This window comes from Stegodyphus dumicola, chromosome 4, assembly GCF_044657685.1.
Source record: "Stegodyphus dumicola isolate Sdum_Otavi_A_Nest chromosome 4, ASM4465768v1".
Lineage (NCBI taxonomy): Eukaryota > Metazoa > Arthropoda > Arachnida > Araneae > Eresidae > Stegodyphus > Stegodyphus dumicola.
The window spans coordinates 200,446,406-200,464,139 of NC_140771.1; the positions used below are offsets into that span (position 1 = coordinate 200,446,406).

General features: G+C 31.6%; 1 long non-coding RNA gene across 1 annotated transcript in view; it reads right to left on the minus strand.

Moving 5' to 3' along the window:
* Nucleotides 1-276: 276 nt before the first annotated feature.
* Nucleotides 277-17,734, minus strand: part of LOC118189310 (uncharacterized) — a 69,495-nt gene continuing 52,037 nt past the window's right edge. Inside the window, exon 4 of the long non-coding RNA XR_004758247.2 lies at nt 277-458. This is a non-coding gene — a long non-coding RNA (uncharacterized LOC118189310). The remainder of the gene's footprint in view (nt 459-17,734) is intronic.

Genomic DNA, 17,734 nt, shown 5'->3' on the forward strand with positions numbered 1-17,734 from the left:
GTTAGGAAGAACACAGAATGAGATTTGAAATCTTCACTCTTCTTTGTGCGTTAATGGATGGGGAGAGGAGGAAATTGCTGTGACTCTCGAAAACTTTCTCGGGTGGTTCGGTATTTTATTCATACAGGTTAGGAAAACTTCGGTTTTCAAAGAGTTAACGGTATTTCATTTTCCCTAATTAATAAAGTTAGTTTTTCAAATACGTTTACTACGGCATCGGGGTAATCGGGTTTCATATATTGGTGACGATTATTTTAATAATTCAAGAAATGCTACTTTTAACGTTTCAAGATGAATAACAAATTTATTGAATTTCAAGGTACAGAACAATTCATTTCTGTCATCTACAAGAGCGAAACATTCTGCTTCTTCTTACACGTTTGACATATTGAAGAAAACCTAGATTTCAATTTTCTCGATTCTGTGTTAAATCAGCTTTCAAGAAAAAACTCACAAATCTGAAATATATAAAAATTTATATGTATCATTAAAGTTTCATTTATATGTAAGAAGTTTTTTTTTTCCCTCTTAAGCGGGAATTCTTTCTTGTAAACTGAAAACATTTCATGATAAATAAAGCAATGTAAATATTTCAAGAAAAAACGATGAGAAGTTAAAAATTTTATGCAAAAAGAAGTATTTTATTCAGCACATATTTTAAATTTTTTCTAAAAATTTCTTTGAAGTAAGCAAGAGCAATAAAGAAAGCTCAATATTTTATAGTTCCAACTTTTATTCTTTCTTTTAGCAGCAAACCGCATGTACATAGAGCAACATTTCTTCTTCTCTATTCATTCAACATTTTATAAAATACGAATATACAGTATTTTTCAATCTAAAATGTGTTTCCGAAATTGTAAGTATTTCATAGTTTAGTGTCGAACAATTTTAAAATAACTTTTATTATGTAAAGCATGCTTTCTCTGTAAGTAGAATGCAAGGCGAAGGAAAAAAAAAAAAAGCATTATTTGAAAAGACAATGCATTATATATTTCGTAAGAATTACTTTTGAATGGAATATTTCATTTCTTTCTATTATGTTAAAATTCCGAAATCATGATAAAAATATGTACATGGAATTATAAGATTTTTGAAAAAGTAAAATTCTCAGAAACATTTATTTATAATTATTATTAGAAACTAAAAATATTACTATTGAAATTGATTTTCGACTTTATGATGTTAGATCAAAAACATAGAAGATAATAAATAATAAAATTTAAGAAAACAGATTATTATGAATTCTTGAATACCTTTTTCTCTGTTGCCCACAGTTTTTGCCTGAATATTTCGCTTCTTATAAAGCATTTATTTGTAGTCTCTTTTAGAATTGTTATCTTTATTCGTTTGAGTAATTTAGATTGTTTAAAATATTTTCGTGCAGTTTTACATATCAAATTCGGTTTTAATACAATTGAAATTTATCGTGAATAAATGCGAATGAATATAAGGATTAAGTAAGGCTATATTGTTAGGTTCGTAATAAACTGAATGATGATACAGATGATAGCGTGATAGCGCCTAAGGGAAGGGATGCCTTCGTGGAGGACTTTCTAAGGGAAACTGGCTCGTATGCACGTTACACATGGGGAAAAACAGGAAAACACCCATGCAACCAGCCCGTTCGCGGGATTCGAACCTCGGACCGAACTACCAGTGTTCAGCGACTTTACCGCTCGGCCGCTGGTAAGCCATTAAGAATGTTAAAGACAACGCAATACAAAGCACATATAAATGGCGAAGCTCGTACGAAGCCAATACCCCAACGTCTACTCTGACCTGGAAAACTCAGAACTGATAGAACTGATACTATCTCCGTCCTTATATAATTCCCCTCCGGCCGCAGAGAAAAGTCTAGTACTTTCCATTTCTCGAAATTACTGGAAGGTATGTACGGTTAAAGTTACATATACAATTACCCATATAATTATATATATATATATATTACAGCTATTCAATTAGAGTACCAGTTACAGTTATACAGGGACCGGACCAAAATAGAGTCAAGTGGTCGCCAAGTTTGCAATTTCTCTGCAAATCTGGGAACAAAAATTAGTCAACAAAGCATCGCCAACTTAGCGATATCTCACCAGGTTTATGAGATAGCTGTTTACCTCAAAGTTAAATAGATTTGCCCCTGTAACCTTATTTTTCCGGCTTCGTTTTTTTCTTGTATTTCATGTTACATTAGACAAAAGATACTACAGTATAATTTCCCTAAAATTATTTATATATAGACAAAATTCTTAACAATAAAAATTATGTCAAATGATATAAAACTTTGAACAAGGATATAAGAGCCCAGTTCCGGTTTTTTTGCGACTAAATGCCCAAGCCGTATACAACTTTCTTCGAAACGTACCTTATCGGATTTGATAAATAATCTAGTGGCTAAGACTGTGAACACTGGATTCCCACGGATACTATAGTATCCGTGGAAAATAGCTCGTATTTCTCGGGAAAATAGCTCGTTGCGTGGATGCTTTTGCTGTCTTTTTCCTGTATAACATTAATATGGTTAATTCCCCTTACAAAGATCTCCTGAAGAGATTATGCTCTTAAGCAGGCAACCTTGCATGCTTTCCCTTTGATAATTTAACTTTTACCCTTCAGGAAGTTATTCTCCGTAAAATTGCAAAATCTGGATGATCTGTCGCAATAAATTAAGTCCAGTCTTCAGCTGCGATGCATACTACAGTACATACAAAAAAAAAAAAGAAAAAGAAAAAGAAAAAAAGAAAGAAAAGAAAAGGAAAAGAAAAAAAAAAAGCTTTAATCTGAATAATTTGAAACTAAATTTTGACTAAACAAATAGACTGATTTTTCACCCTATTCTCTTTACACTCCGATTGTATAAAGATTATACGATAACAGTATATACTACAAGTTTTCCGTTTGGGGTACTTTTATGTTAATAAGATGCCAGTCTCCAAATGTTCGTCACAGCAACATATGTGATAGTGCCCAGGCTGTGTGCGGAGCCTTATTTATGCAAAAGTGACTATTTTTTTGTGTGTATGGGAGGGGGAACATGGTTCTTGGCATAGCGAACAATACTTATAAATTTTGTACTGCATACATTAAACGTTATACATGTTACATTATATGTGATATCTTAGTGTTATTAAAAGTTCCTTTTTTTGCGAAGTTTTACGTATTGTTAGGGTTACCGCCTTCTAGTAGATTTCGAGTTAACATTTATTTTTGACACTAAATAGCTCTTCCTTTTAACAGAAAAGTACATTCTCCTTCCCCAAGCTCGACCATTTTGAATGATTGATAGAAGACATATATATATATATATATATTGGGAGAGGAAGTTAAGAAAGAAAATACCTCAATAATACATAGAACTAATTTTAATACATTCTAATTTAATTAATTCTATAACTTAAAATTTAATTTTAATTAATTCTGTGATTTCCAAACAGCTAGTTGCTAAAACGAAATGTACGAAGGAAAACGAGAGTAAGTTACATTAATTTTTAATTTTGCTGTACTCATTTGTTAAGAACTTAGCTAAATCGTTTGAGGAGGGGGATAATAATAAAAAAAAAATAAAATAAAAGATAATTTCACTGTGGAAACAGATTGAAATTTACTGATACAGAATAAAAAGTAACAAAAGAATTGCATCGTTCCCTACCATTTGTGAAAGGTGTTAACGAGCGAGAAATGTTTCTGCTCGAGTTTCAGCCATCAAATTTCAACTCTTTACTATGCCGTGGTCTGCTGAAACACTGATGATGTAATTACGAAAATAGCAAAGAGCAAGAACCTAAAGTTATTCATGTTCTATTCATTTTAAATTACATATTGGATTAACTCGGTTAAAAAAAAACAGAAAAATATTCGAATCACGTACCGTATGCAACCCATGTGCTTACAATTGCGTTTCGGCAATTTAGGGTAATCCTGTTCGCTTAAAAATCGATGGCTGCTCCAACGTATTACTGGTGCCATCTGGTGATGAAACTCAGTACTTAGGCCAGGCTTTAAAAGCATGTTAATTTTCGTAGTCGATATTTTAGTAATTTTTAAAACAATAGCGATAACTGCAAATTAATATTAGCGACAAATAAAGAACATGATAAATAATTCTCTTAAAAAAGGGGGGAAAAGAAAAAAAGGAACAAAAAAACAATTGACAATATTTTTAATGCAATTTAAGTTACAATTTAATAAGGCATTTAAATTTTTAAGGCAGTTTAAGAATGGGTATATGAAAGGAAAATAATAAGGATTTTACATAATAAGAGTTTAAAAAATATGCATGTAAGATGCGTTTTTAAACATTATTATGTACATTTAAAATTTTCTTTACTTTTTCCTTCTTCTGAATATTAGATATTTTATACTGAAGTCCGCCACAGAAATATTAGTTTGGAATTTAGTATATTTTAATTTGAATTTGTGGTTTAAATTTCACACAACGTTTTAGTTTGTTAAAAAAAATATATTGTCAATACATCAACTCTGTAATTTTGAATTAAAAATTTAGTGAATAGAAGATAAATACAGTATATTTTTCAAAAAACTTATTACAGGGAATCCAGCGTGTTAATACGATTTATGGCAATGTTTTCAATTTAGTAACTGGTGATTCTTCTTAAAATTTTGAAAGAACAAATTGTAATTTAATATTTTCTTGATATGTTTATCTTATTTATTTTCTTCCAAATTGGGTAGTTCTCCCCCTGCCCTCGCTAAGCTGCATAAGGAAGAAATGAAATATATTTTAATATATATATATATATATATATATTAAAATAATTTAAATCCAAATTATAATCTGCTCTATCATTTCATAAAATTTTCAGTTGCTTAAGCTTTCTTTTCATATTAGCATTAAATGCTTAAAATTCTGTTAAGGTATTTAAAAAATATTTTGTTATGTCTCTACTAAATGTTTTTGACTAAGAATTTATTTACTGGGAAAGTAGAAAAAAAACGATATATAAGACTTCCAAAAACAATACATTTAATAATAATATTACTTTTCACGGGGATATAAATTAGCCATTTCCTTTAGTAAAATTATTTTAAATTTGTAACATAATTTTTTTAGTGTAAGAAAATTTTTACGTCCTTTAACGAAAGGAAAGGAGCTAGCAATTACATAAATATTACCGTCAAAGTATATAATTCAGTTATTTTTTAGAATACCTACTTATTTCATCAAATAACTAATGAAGTGATAATTCCACATTTTAACTTGTTATTTTGAAATTAAATATTAACAGACAGTTAGAATGCAAAATAAACAATTTATCTGTATTATACAGCCTATAAAATATCATTTAGACGAAATGTTATTAAAATCATTTGTTATAAATGGGGTTATTATGATGGCCATTAAATTTACATAGAGTATTATTCTTAAAAGAATTTTTTTTCTTAATACATTGAGTTTTACATGACCATTTTTTAAATCCGACCGGTACTTAAATGAGCTGTAGCTACCGAATGAAGCGATTTCTCTATAGACACTTCTTCAGTGTCAATTAGTTTTTGTTATACTGCCGTTTTAAGCAATTCTTGTTCCAAATTGAGAAAATCCTTTTCAGCTATTTCCATGATATAGCCAAATTAAATTTGATATCACTTCTTCCGCTGCCAGGTTCAAGTATTGGGATACGGACTTCAGCTCTAGAGAGATAGATGAGATGAATTACAGAATGAGATTTATTATTCTTATCTTCTTAGCTTTAATTTCCAATCCATTCCTCTGAAATTTTGAATGTTCAAAATGTATAAATAGTATCAAATATAATGAATCGTTATACCATCCACTCCTTATCAAAATCCTACGATTCGGACATTTATTTTATTAGTAAAGCATTTTATTTTAATTCAAAAATTATTATGATTTAAGCCTTTATTATAACTTCCATATATCTTACAAATGCAAATTAGTTATGTGCATATTTGAGCTAGGGGTTTTGTTGCCTTTACTCTCGCCAGCTCTCTTTAAAATTCCATTCAAACTTTAGCGTCTTGCTGGCTGATGCTTTAAAATACGCGTTGGTACTTATCCAACTTAATTTACCTATTTTACGTGCGATCTTAGAGTAAGTTATCTCACTTTGAAATAATCTTTCGTTATGATAAACTAAGTACCCACGAGTAGTGAAAGTTTCGTCCGTAAAAACACATTATGCCCGTTTTCTTCAATTTGAGACTAAGTAAAAAGGCTAGTCGAACTTTCTTCAGTAGTTTGTAACTTGTTTCAGTCTAAGCAATAAGTCACTATCAGTCTAATACGGTCTGTAAAACTTAGCAGTTACAAGACCTTCAAGTTATAACAGCTGCAACAGAACTGATAAGCTATTTATCCAAACATTATTTGCTTCCGGCCAGTATTCTGGCTTTAATAAATAATTTCACTCTTTTGAGCATAAGAAACTTAAATAGTTTCTTTGGAACACAGTTCTTAAAATTTATTTCTGCTAAAGAGACTAAATATTACATTTTTTTTTCAAATTTGATTAATATAATTACATTAATTAACTTATTTTAACGAGATAAATAATTTAAATTGATTTAAGAAAAAGAAACATATTTTTTTTTTATTTCTTAAGTAGCTTTAATTATCAGTTACTAGCGGAAATACCCGATGCTAGTTACTTTAGCTTGATAGTAATGTATCTAACAACAGAGAGAACGATACCGCTGTAATCCTTCTCTAATAGCGGTGCAAAAATACAATTCATAGTCATACATTTTTCAGTCTGATATGATATGAAACCGACATAAAATATATACTCATTCTCTGTCATTATATCACGCAGCTTTTAATTATGCACGCAGCTTTTAATGCTTTTCGTCTTTCTAATCAAATGTTTGTAAAAGCTCAAGTTCCATCCAATATCTCACCTATATTCAATTTTAATCTATTAAATATGGCAAAACATTGATCATAATTAATGAGAAATCAATAACGCGAATAAATAATAATCAATAACGCGAATAAATATACATAAACAGGCGTTCTTCATTATATGTATAGATTTTGTAAAACTTACAAATAATTGATTAACAAACTCTTGAAAGAATTTGAAAGCGAGAAGTAGCAATAAAACAATTCGAAATAAAACATTTTTATCTCCAACGCGCAAGACTGTTGCCACTCCAAAAAATGAGTGCGAAAATTAGTGTTTTCTGAGTTTTTAATTAATGATTAAAGTCGTGCGAAGATGGAAATAGTCGAAATGGCTTCCTACGAATTTTTGGAATGAGAAATAATGTATTTAATGCTTGGCAATGCTTTTTTTATTTCATTGTAAAACTTAGAAATTTTCGGTTAACAAATTCTAGGATTTAAAAGCGAGCAGTGGCAACAACTTTCTAAATAAAGCAGATTTTTATCTCCAGCTTGCAAGACTATTGCCAAGCGGAAAAATGAGGGCGAAAATTATCCTTTTCCTGAGTTTTTAATGAATATTTCTGATTTTAGCCTCTGATTTTTGGAAACACCTGGATGTCGACCTTTTTCCGGAACACAGAAAATAATTGTAGAAAGTTTGGTGACGATAGCTATCGCAGTGACTGATTTATTAGAGGACAAATACACAAACTTTCCTCTTAATATACCATATAGCTAAAGAAGAAGTTGCCATAATAATTTTCTAAAATTTGACTAAAAATATATATCCCTTATTTTATGATAATATCTGATCTGAAGCACGTAATGGTGTTCTTATATAAAACTTCCATTTTCTATTTTTATTTTCATAACGTTTGGAGCTTCCGAGTAAGAAACTTCGTATCTGTTTCTGATAAAATCTCAAAATATATTCTAAATTCAATAGACCTTATAAGATTGCATTCCGGAATAGATTAGAAGATCGAAATCGCTTCCCTTTATAATATGGGAAAAAATATTTTAAAATGTAGCTCGCTATTTTGCATACTTGAATGGAGAGCACAATGCAAAATCACTGCATTATTATTATGTTTTCATGGAAAAACTTACGTTCCATCAGTCAGAAAATAAAAAATCGTGTATTATCAATAAACATCTTATTCGAATAAGAAAGCATTTTCTATTTGTTTTCAAAATCACAGAATGAATGAATAATTTACCTAACTGATGCATTGAAATCATTTTCAAATATTGCATTGTGCAAATATATACATATATTATGTGTTATTATGATTCCTTGTGTCTAAATATTATAATCCTTTAAAACCGGAAACCTTATTGTTGTATCATAAATTATAATACGACGTTTAGCTTAAGAGAGCTTCTCCTGACGCATGCGCCGTTCGCGTTTATCCGCGCGGTGATGAATGATGACGTAACTGTTTATTACGTATGTATGTATATGTATACCATTCTTACTTCTTCGCCCTTTTTCTCTGCTGTATGCAACTATGTTTAAGTTAATCTCTGTCATTAAAAATGTTCATTGATATTACAATCTATTTAGGCTTATTTATTTCTTCAATGGTTATGGGCCCAGGAACGTTTCAACTGTGTTTAATTAGCAAAATACTTATTTTAAAATGAACATTTTGAAGTTTTCGAGCATTGAACTCTTAAGCCTAATTCAGTGCAAGAACTGTTACGTCTAATCAACGGTAAGAACTGATCAGCGTTCAGTTAAGCCTATTTTTATAGCGCTCAATCTTGTTTTTTTTTGGCTGTGAGAGACTGTATTACATTATGTCGCATTTGACTACTATAGAAAAGCTCAGAAAAGATAATTTTGACAGTTGGAAATTACAAATAGAAGCAGTATTGATTAAAAACGACCATTGGGATTATGTAACCGGTAAAGTGCTAAAACCTGCTGAAGGAACCGAAGACGAAAAGAAATGGCTCCAAGCTGATCAAAAAGCTCGCGCAGATATAATTCTTGCTATTAATCCTAGTGAACTGTGTCATATAAAGCATTGTGTGACATCAAATGCTGTGTGGAATAAACTCAAAGCCGTATATGAATCGAAAGGACCTGCGAAGAAGGCTACATTATTAAAACAGCTTTTATTTAGAAAAATGGTGGAAAGCGAAACGATGTCTGAACATTTGAATAATTTCTTCGAAATAGTTGATAAGCTTAAACAAATGGAAATTGACATAGCTGATGATTTATTATCGATTCTTCTGCTCTATAGTATTCCAGAAAATTTTGAAAATTTTAGATGCGCCATCGAATCAAGAGATCAGTTACCTAGTCCCGAATCTTTGAAAATCAAAATGTTAGAAGAATGGGAAGCAAGAAAAGGGAAAACGTCTCAAGATTCACAGAATGCATACTATACTGATTATAAAAGAAGAAATCAAGAACAGAAGAAAAATGAAAAATGGAAGGTAAATTCAAACAAAAATTTTCCAGCTGAAAGAAATTTTCGAAACTTGAAGTGTAATTACTGCTCGAAAATTGGGCACAAGGCATCTGAATGCAGAAAGAAAATAGCTGATAGAAAATATACACAATCAAATAGGGGAAATCAAGGTTCTATGATGGCTTCTAATTATGAAGAGCAGATTAGTTTAGCAGTAAACAATGCTTATCAGAAGACCTCCTCATGGTGCTTAGACAGTGGCTGTACATCTCACATGTGCAATGACAGAAGGTTATTTTCAGAATTTCACCCTCGAACGAATTCAACCATAAAGTTAGCAGTTAACAAAACAGCAAAAATTACAGGAATTGGAACTGTCCTTATAACAGTACCTAACGGAAATAAGACAATTAAACTTACGCTCAAAAATGTGTTATGTGTTCCGGAATTAAAATGTAATTTGCTGTCAACATCTAAAGCTACTGCAAATAATCGTTCAGTGATTTTTACAGAACGACATGCTAGAATAATAGAACCAAATGGATCTAAACTAGTGCAGGCTATTCGTCATGGTGATCTTTATTATATACATCCAAGCACTGAAACAGCTGCAATAGCACAGGTAAGTGATTTTGTAAAGTGGCATCTTAAATTAGGTCATTTAAATGAGTCTGATTTGAAAAGACTTAAGTCTGATAACATGGTTAGAAATTTAAATTTTAATAACACTGAATCTCTAAAAGACTGCAAAGTCTGTATCCGAGGTAAACAAACTGTGCAACCTTTTCAAAAAGAATCAAAATTTCAAAGTGATGAATTACTGAACTTGATTCACTCAGATTTGTGTGGACCTATGAGAGTCCCATCCCATGCTGGTTCGCGTTATTTTGTTACTTTCATAGACGACAAATCGCGTTATGTCGAAGTCAGTTTTCTTAAAACTAAAGATGAAGTGAAAAATGCATTCATTAAATACAAAGCTGCGGTCGAAAATCGTCTAGGAAAGAAAATAAAAATCCTTCGGACTGATAACGGTCTCGAATATCGCGGAGAAGAATTTAATAAATATATTCAAGAATGCGGAATTAAACGAGAATTCTCTGCACCAATGACTCATCAACAGAATTCGAGAGCTGAACGCATGAACCGCACTTTAACTGAAATGGCCAGATGTTTGTTACTACAAAGTAATCTTCCTCAATCCTTTTGGGCTGAAGCCTTGAACTGTGCTGTTTATATTCGTAATCGTTGCCCAAATCGAAGCCTGGGAGTAAACAAAACACCTTATGAATTATTTTTTGGCATCAAGCCAACTGTATCTCACTTCAAAGTATTCGGACAGAAATGTTTTGTACTTAATAAAAGGTCTAAGGGGAAATTCGATCCTCGATCAGAAGAACATATATTTGTAGGATACTCAAATGAATCGAAAGCATACAGGTTGTGGAATAAAAATTCCAGAAAAATCGTTATAAGCCGAGATGTTAGATTCATTGATGAATTTGAAAACTCGACTAATTATGATAAAGATTTAGAAGTTTTATTTCCCGAAAATATTCCTGATAAAAAGAAGGAAGAACCTCTGAATGTAAAGCAAATATCGGCTGATGAAATAACAGAAGACCCCTCAAATATGGCAGAAGCATCTGCTGAATCATCTGATAATGAAGATTCTGATTCCGAAGCACTACCTGAAATGCAGATTAAAAGGGGGGCAGGTCGTCCAAAGAAAGTCAAGACTGGGAAGCCAGGAAGACCAAAAAAGGAGTACCACAATATAAACATAGAAAAGGAAGAAGCACAAATTGCTGAAGAAGATACAAATCCGACATTAGAAGAAGCATTAAATGGAAGTTATGCTGAAGAATGGCATAAGGCTATGCAAAGTGAGTATGAAACACTTGTTAAAAATGGTGCATGGAAATTAGTAAAGCGACCACACAACAAAAAGGTAATAGGATGTCGCTGGGTTCTTAGAACGAAATATAATGCAGATGGAACAGTTCAAAAGAGAAAAGCTCGATTGGTTGCTAGAGGATTTGCACAGGAACCTGGAATTGATTTTAATGAAACCTTTGCTCCAGTAGCCAGAGCAAGTTCTATAAGAACTGTGATCGCATACAGTGCTGAACAAGACCTTATGTTATATCAACTAGATTTTGTTATGGCTTATGTTAACGGAGATTTAAAAGAAGAAATTTTCATGGAACAAGCTAAAGGTTTTGAAGACCAAAATAATCCTGATTATGTTTATGCTTTGCAAAAGTCTCTTTATGGTTTGAAACAAAGTGGAAGACAGTGGTATAAAACATTAGACAAAAAACTCAAAAACTTTGGATTACAACCATTACAATCAGATAAGTGTGTATACAGGATGAAAACATCTCAAGGTGAGTTAATTCTAATTTTATATGTTGATGACTTAATAATAGCAACAAATAGCTGTGATTTACATGCTGAACTTAAAAGTTATCTTTCTAAAGAATTTCATGTTAAAGATTTAGGCAAACTTCATTATTGTCTTGGAATAGAATTTAATCAAGATGTAAATAATAATTCTATTAGTTTATCTCAGCAGAAATATGTTGATAATATTCTACGAAGGTTTAATATGCAAGATGCAAAACCAGTAGCAACTCCTTTAGATCCTAGTGTAAAATTAAGTAAAGAAATGTGTCCTTCTGAAACTGAAAAGGAAGAAATGAACAACGCACCTTATCGCCGTCTAATTGGTTCGCTTATGTATCTTTCTGTGTTTACTAGGCCGGATATTGCATATGCCGTCAGTCACCTGAGCCAATTTAATAACAATCCTGGAAAATTACACTGGTTGGCTGCAAAGCGCGTTCTTCGATACTTAAAAGGAACTAAAAATTATTGTTTAAAATTTCGAAAGACTGGAAAAGCACTTATTGGATATACCGATGCCGACTGGGCGTCTGATGTTAATACTAGAAAATCGTATACAGGTTACCTATTCAAGCTAGCTGGAAATCCGATAACATGGGAATCACGAAAGCAACAAACTGTTGCATTATCAAGTACTGAAGCAGAGTACATCAGTCTTTCAGAAAGTGCCAAAGAAGCAGTTTATTTACGTCGTTTCCTTAAAGAATTAAATTTTACTGCTGATTATCCAACCATTATATATTGTGATAATCAAGGTGCACAAAAGCTTATGAAAAATGCTGTTTATCACTCACGCACTAAACACATAGATATTAGACATCATTTCATTCGTGAGATTTATGAAAGAAATGAAATAGACGTTAAATATGTGCCAACAGAGAAAATGCCTGCAGATGTACTGACAAAAACATTGACTGCTTCGAAACATTCTAAGTGCTGTAAATTTATTGGAATAACTGTAAATGATTAATGTTTATTTTTTTTCAGCCGCCAAACGTCGAAAGGGGGATTGTTGTATCATAAATTATAATACGACGTTTAGCTTAAGAGAGCTTCTCCTGACGCATGCGCCGTTCGCGTTTATCCGCGCGGTGATGAATGATGACGTAACTGTTTATTACGTATGTATGTATATGTATACCATTCTTACTTCTTCGCCCTTTTTCTCTGCTGTATGCAACTATGTTTAAGTTAATCTCTGTCATTAAAAATGTTCATTGATATTACAATCTATTTAGGCTTATTTATTTCTTCACTTATTTTATACAAAAATGGAAATGGATCTTTTACAATAAAATAAGGTTTCGAATTCGATAAAAATGTTTGTGGAATAATATATGGAATAATCGTAACCAAAAATATTTCTTTCCCTACCCTCGGATTACCAAAAGACATCCTATTACGATGCTTAACGGATATTATCTCCCTTCTTTCTAATAGACGTTTATCGTTTAGGTATTTAACGAAACTTCCAGATGTAGAGTTTACATTGCCCGTTTACAAAACAATATTGAAATCATTTATAAAAAATTACTTAGTGATTATTTACCAGATTTTAGAACACCAAGTCATTTATTTCAATTATTATCGAAACGAAATTGAATTTCTTAGTAGTTTGTCTCAGCGAAACGGAGTTAGTATAATTTATTTATAAATTTATTGAAAACAGGCTTTTGGGAGTATTTTCTAATTCTTTTATATTTCTGACTATGAGAACTGCAGGAAATTTCAGATATAACACAGTCTAACGCATGAAAAAAAATCTGCTCAGCTTAAAGAAATTTACAACGATATTCGTTTTATGAACTCTTGATAAACGTGACCTTCTAACTTCGACGCCGGCTTCGAGCTTTGGCAACATATATTTCGCGCAACAGGAGTGGCTTTCCTTCTTAACAATACAAATTCTATGCCTTAAATGAACGAGCGAAGAGCTGCAGCCATGGAGGTAGGAAGTAAGAAGGAGTCGCCCTAAACAAGTTTCTCCGTACCCTGCTCTGAAGCACCGGCGATCCCTACGTGGTGACCAAAACATTGGGTCATTTACCATTGAGTTCTATGGGATTTGACGCGTTCGGGTGTAAATATTTTGTAATTACGTCGCAAATATACATATAAATGTATATATTTTCTTTTTCTACAACACTTCAGAGTCCTAAGTATGTGAAAACAACATATTTTTAAACAACATTTCATTCTGAACGGAATTAAATGCTATACTTTTCACAGGACAGTTTTCTCAGAATGATTTAATTTGAATGAAATATTTTCACAAGTTTTCGTTAATTACATTAGAAAAAAAAATTAAGGTAATTCGATTTTATTCGGTTAAGGTACAAAAATTAAGATCAAAGTTTATTGTATTATTAATATTAAAATTATGCATTATTTCTTTTCTATTTATAGAGCTTCTTCCTAAAATACTTTCTTAAATATGACATGATTTTTTGGCTTCTTCCAGAAAGGGGAAGGGAGAATTACACATAGAGAAGTTAACACATAAGAGAATAAACTTAATTAAAGATTTCTTAGATGTTAATGACATAATTCAACAGTGATGTTGTCGTTTATTTATGCCATCATTTGTAATAAAATATAGAATTTATCTATGGTAAGAGAACAACTTTTTATTGCAGGCATACTTATTAAGAACAGAAATAATTATACTCAGTTCGTTTTCGGCAAACTGTGATTGGAATTCACATGAGATTAAGTACAGTATTCATATTATTAATGATTCCTTTTGGAGCGTTTGGGTTCTTTGAATGTAATAAATTTACAGTATCTAAGTAAGTTATTTGTTTCAGAGTGGCTGACGGATTATCCTCTGCGTTACTGGAATCCCTTAGAATTCCTGAGTTTAGGGGAAATAGGAGATTTTCCTGCGAAAGCCTGCGAGTAACTATGGTCCAGGTTGTATTATGCTTCTTTTGTTGTTTCTATTCATGGGAAATTTCGAAAACCCACGATAAGACGCGTGGTGTACTTTTTTCCCCCATGAGAGTATCTCGATATTTTATGTAGTTGGAAAGATGTACCTGAGCACTGCACAGCAGGTGACTCACTTCTGCTGCTAAGCCAAGATGTAATTTCTCTTAGTGTTTCTTACGGTAATGATGGCTTGGTTACATAACATCGTTTCCCTTTTTCAAATATCTCCTATCAAAACGTTACCCTGACTTCAAAATTGTATGCTTCACTGTATGTTCTATTCCCTAACGGATTCAAGTTTAGAGCATTTAAGGATTCAATGGGAGAATCATATTTCTCTTTTACTATCAGTCAAACTTGAGTGCGAAACCATCTTCGTGCAACTTAAGCTGATTATCTTTCTACTTGCTGTTGGGAAATATGACGGCCTATAATGGAGTTGCAGTTCTTTTTATCCTGACAGGAAAAAAGCGATCATTAAGAAGTACTGTAACCATTAAAACATGGTACTCCTGTTCCGGAAACTGCAGACTCGTATAGAAGTGTTGATTCTATAGTCCTTTAATGACACAGCTGCTGGCATTTAATTGTCTTGCATTTTCACATTGTGGCAGCTTATATTCACCTAGTTAACTTGCAAGCTATTTTGTGTGAGGTTCGCGTCAATTTAAATGCATTATATTTTTGAGACATTGTGCTAGCAAGCCGGCATCTATCATCAAACTATCGCTTCAAGAATCGTCATCGTTTCGTCCAAGCCCTTGGTGGCAGTTGTTGGACCGGTTTCTTTCTCTTTTCTGCTGGGAGTTCAAGGGTGAAGGACGGGCTTCGGCCTGTCTCTTCACCTACGACCTCGTTTCATGATGCACGTTTAACTTTCCTGAAAAGTCCGATAATATGGATTCTGATTTATAGATAGCCAACTGTAGTTTTTTATTGAATATATTCATTCTATATGCAGTTGCTGAAAATTCATCCTGGGTGGAATGATGTTTTTTAAGCAAGAATCATGAACGATCTCATTGTGCAATTTAAGACTCATCCATTGTCTATCGCCACGTGGTGCACTGCTCCAAATTAATTCACTGGTAGAAGCTTCAAAATTAAAAGAAATTTCAAGATAAGTATATTTCTGGTCTACATATATCTTCGATTCCAGGTTTTTCGTGATTTATAGAAAGTGATGCAAATGGATAGTGCTCTGTAGTGTATCGATAAACGAGTGGACGCTCTGTATTTATAGTAGGACTATAGTTATGATCTGATTATTTAATTTTTTTGTTTATTTGTGTGAGCTCAGCAATAAAATTTTTTGATAGGAAAGATAAATAGAGTAAATTGTAGACGAATAACTTGTATTTTCTTCTTCAACTATCACAACGTCTGGGGTAAGTACTTTATTTTGCTATCCTCCGTAGGTCACATATTTTATCCCTATCATTCGGGTTATTGCGGAAACAACGTGATGTACTCTTAATCACTGTTATAATTTCATCGCTGATAAAATTGATATTCAAAATTTTGGTTATCATTTATACACCTGAATAATTATATTAAATATTTCTCATAGCCTACAGGAATTAACACATTTTTCATTACATAAGAAATTAAAATATATAAGTATTTTTACGACAAACAAATATTTTCACTACAGACATCGAACATCATTTGCGTCATTTAAAACATTTTTATATTGTGTTGTATAAATCTATGATAAATAGTTGCAAAAATAATGGTCGGATAAGAAATTTTGTGCAATTAATCAAATGCCAAACACAAAAAAATATATATTTAAAATACTTAAAGTACTACAGATGCTGATAAACTATGTAAAAAAACACCAGTTGAAAATTCAGATAAGTTATACTCAAATTCTTCGTTATTAAAGCTTTAAAATTTCATTTGATTCACTGACTAATTTTGGAAAATTCGATTCCCCAGACATCACTTAAGTATTAAATGTTAAAAAATATAACGCTTTATTACATTTTAATTGAACAAGGAAAAACAGAAAAGGATTCAGTTACGAAGATCCATTATTTTAATACAAACAAAAGGTTTAATTATAAACAAAGATGTAAGAAAAGAACTCTTATTGCATGTATTCACAGTTTTATACTTTAAATTTTGAGGCTAAATTTAAAGAAAAACATCTTGCACTAAAATGTTTGGTAACAAAAGTCATATATTCTCATTTTAATTAGAAATATTTCAGTCAGCAAGAGCACGGATTACGTCACAAACAACACTTTTCTATACAATGCTACAAGGAATTATTCTGCTGTGTACTTAAATACTGATTTAACGGCTTACTTGATTTTCTCTAAATAGAATTTGCCAGATTGAGCTCTGAAAGTTTCGCAAAGAAAATAAATTACTACGAGCCTCTGATCTGCTTCTCTTCATTTAAATCACATAACCTAGCAAATTAACACTAATTTCCAGTTCTAGTGAGCAACGAGAAATGAAGTTTCCTATTAATTACATCCAAGGAAGAGTGATTTTTCAAACTTTCCCTCGAATTAGAGTTGAAGGTGGAGTTTTACATTGATATACCCCTACTGCTGTAATTTTGGAAGCGTGCATTTAGTTGAAATCTGAAGAAAGTAATTATAAGATAATTATTTACTTGCTAAAGTGTAAAGTATCACTAAAAACCATAAATTAACTAGTCAGATACTCAGAAAGTAATGAGTCACGTCTCCTTATGTTTATGATGAATTTCAAAGGATTATGAAGCATCCATAGAATTAAAAATTAGTTAAATTTCTTGAAACTTTATGTTTTGAAATTGATGGCACAGTATTTCAGTACAGTCTGACAAATAGTCTAATTATCGAATTTATGAAAATTATACTTTTATAGACTGCTGCTCTCGTAAATATTGTGGACAAATAATTGATAAACCATAATGACTTATCATCAGCATTTATAATTGATAATTTAAAATGCGACACAGAGTTTTAAGGGTAAAACTTATCACATAACGCAAAGTATATGTAAAACTACAGTAAACAGCTATATTTGTATGAATGTAAACAGCTTCAAGAAAATCCATTTCATCAACTGAATAATTTTGTGGGTGACTTTGTAAAGGGAAAGC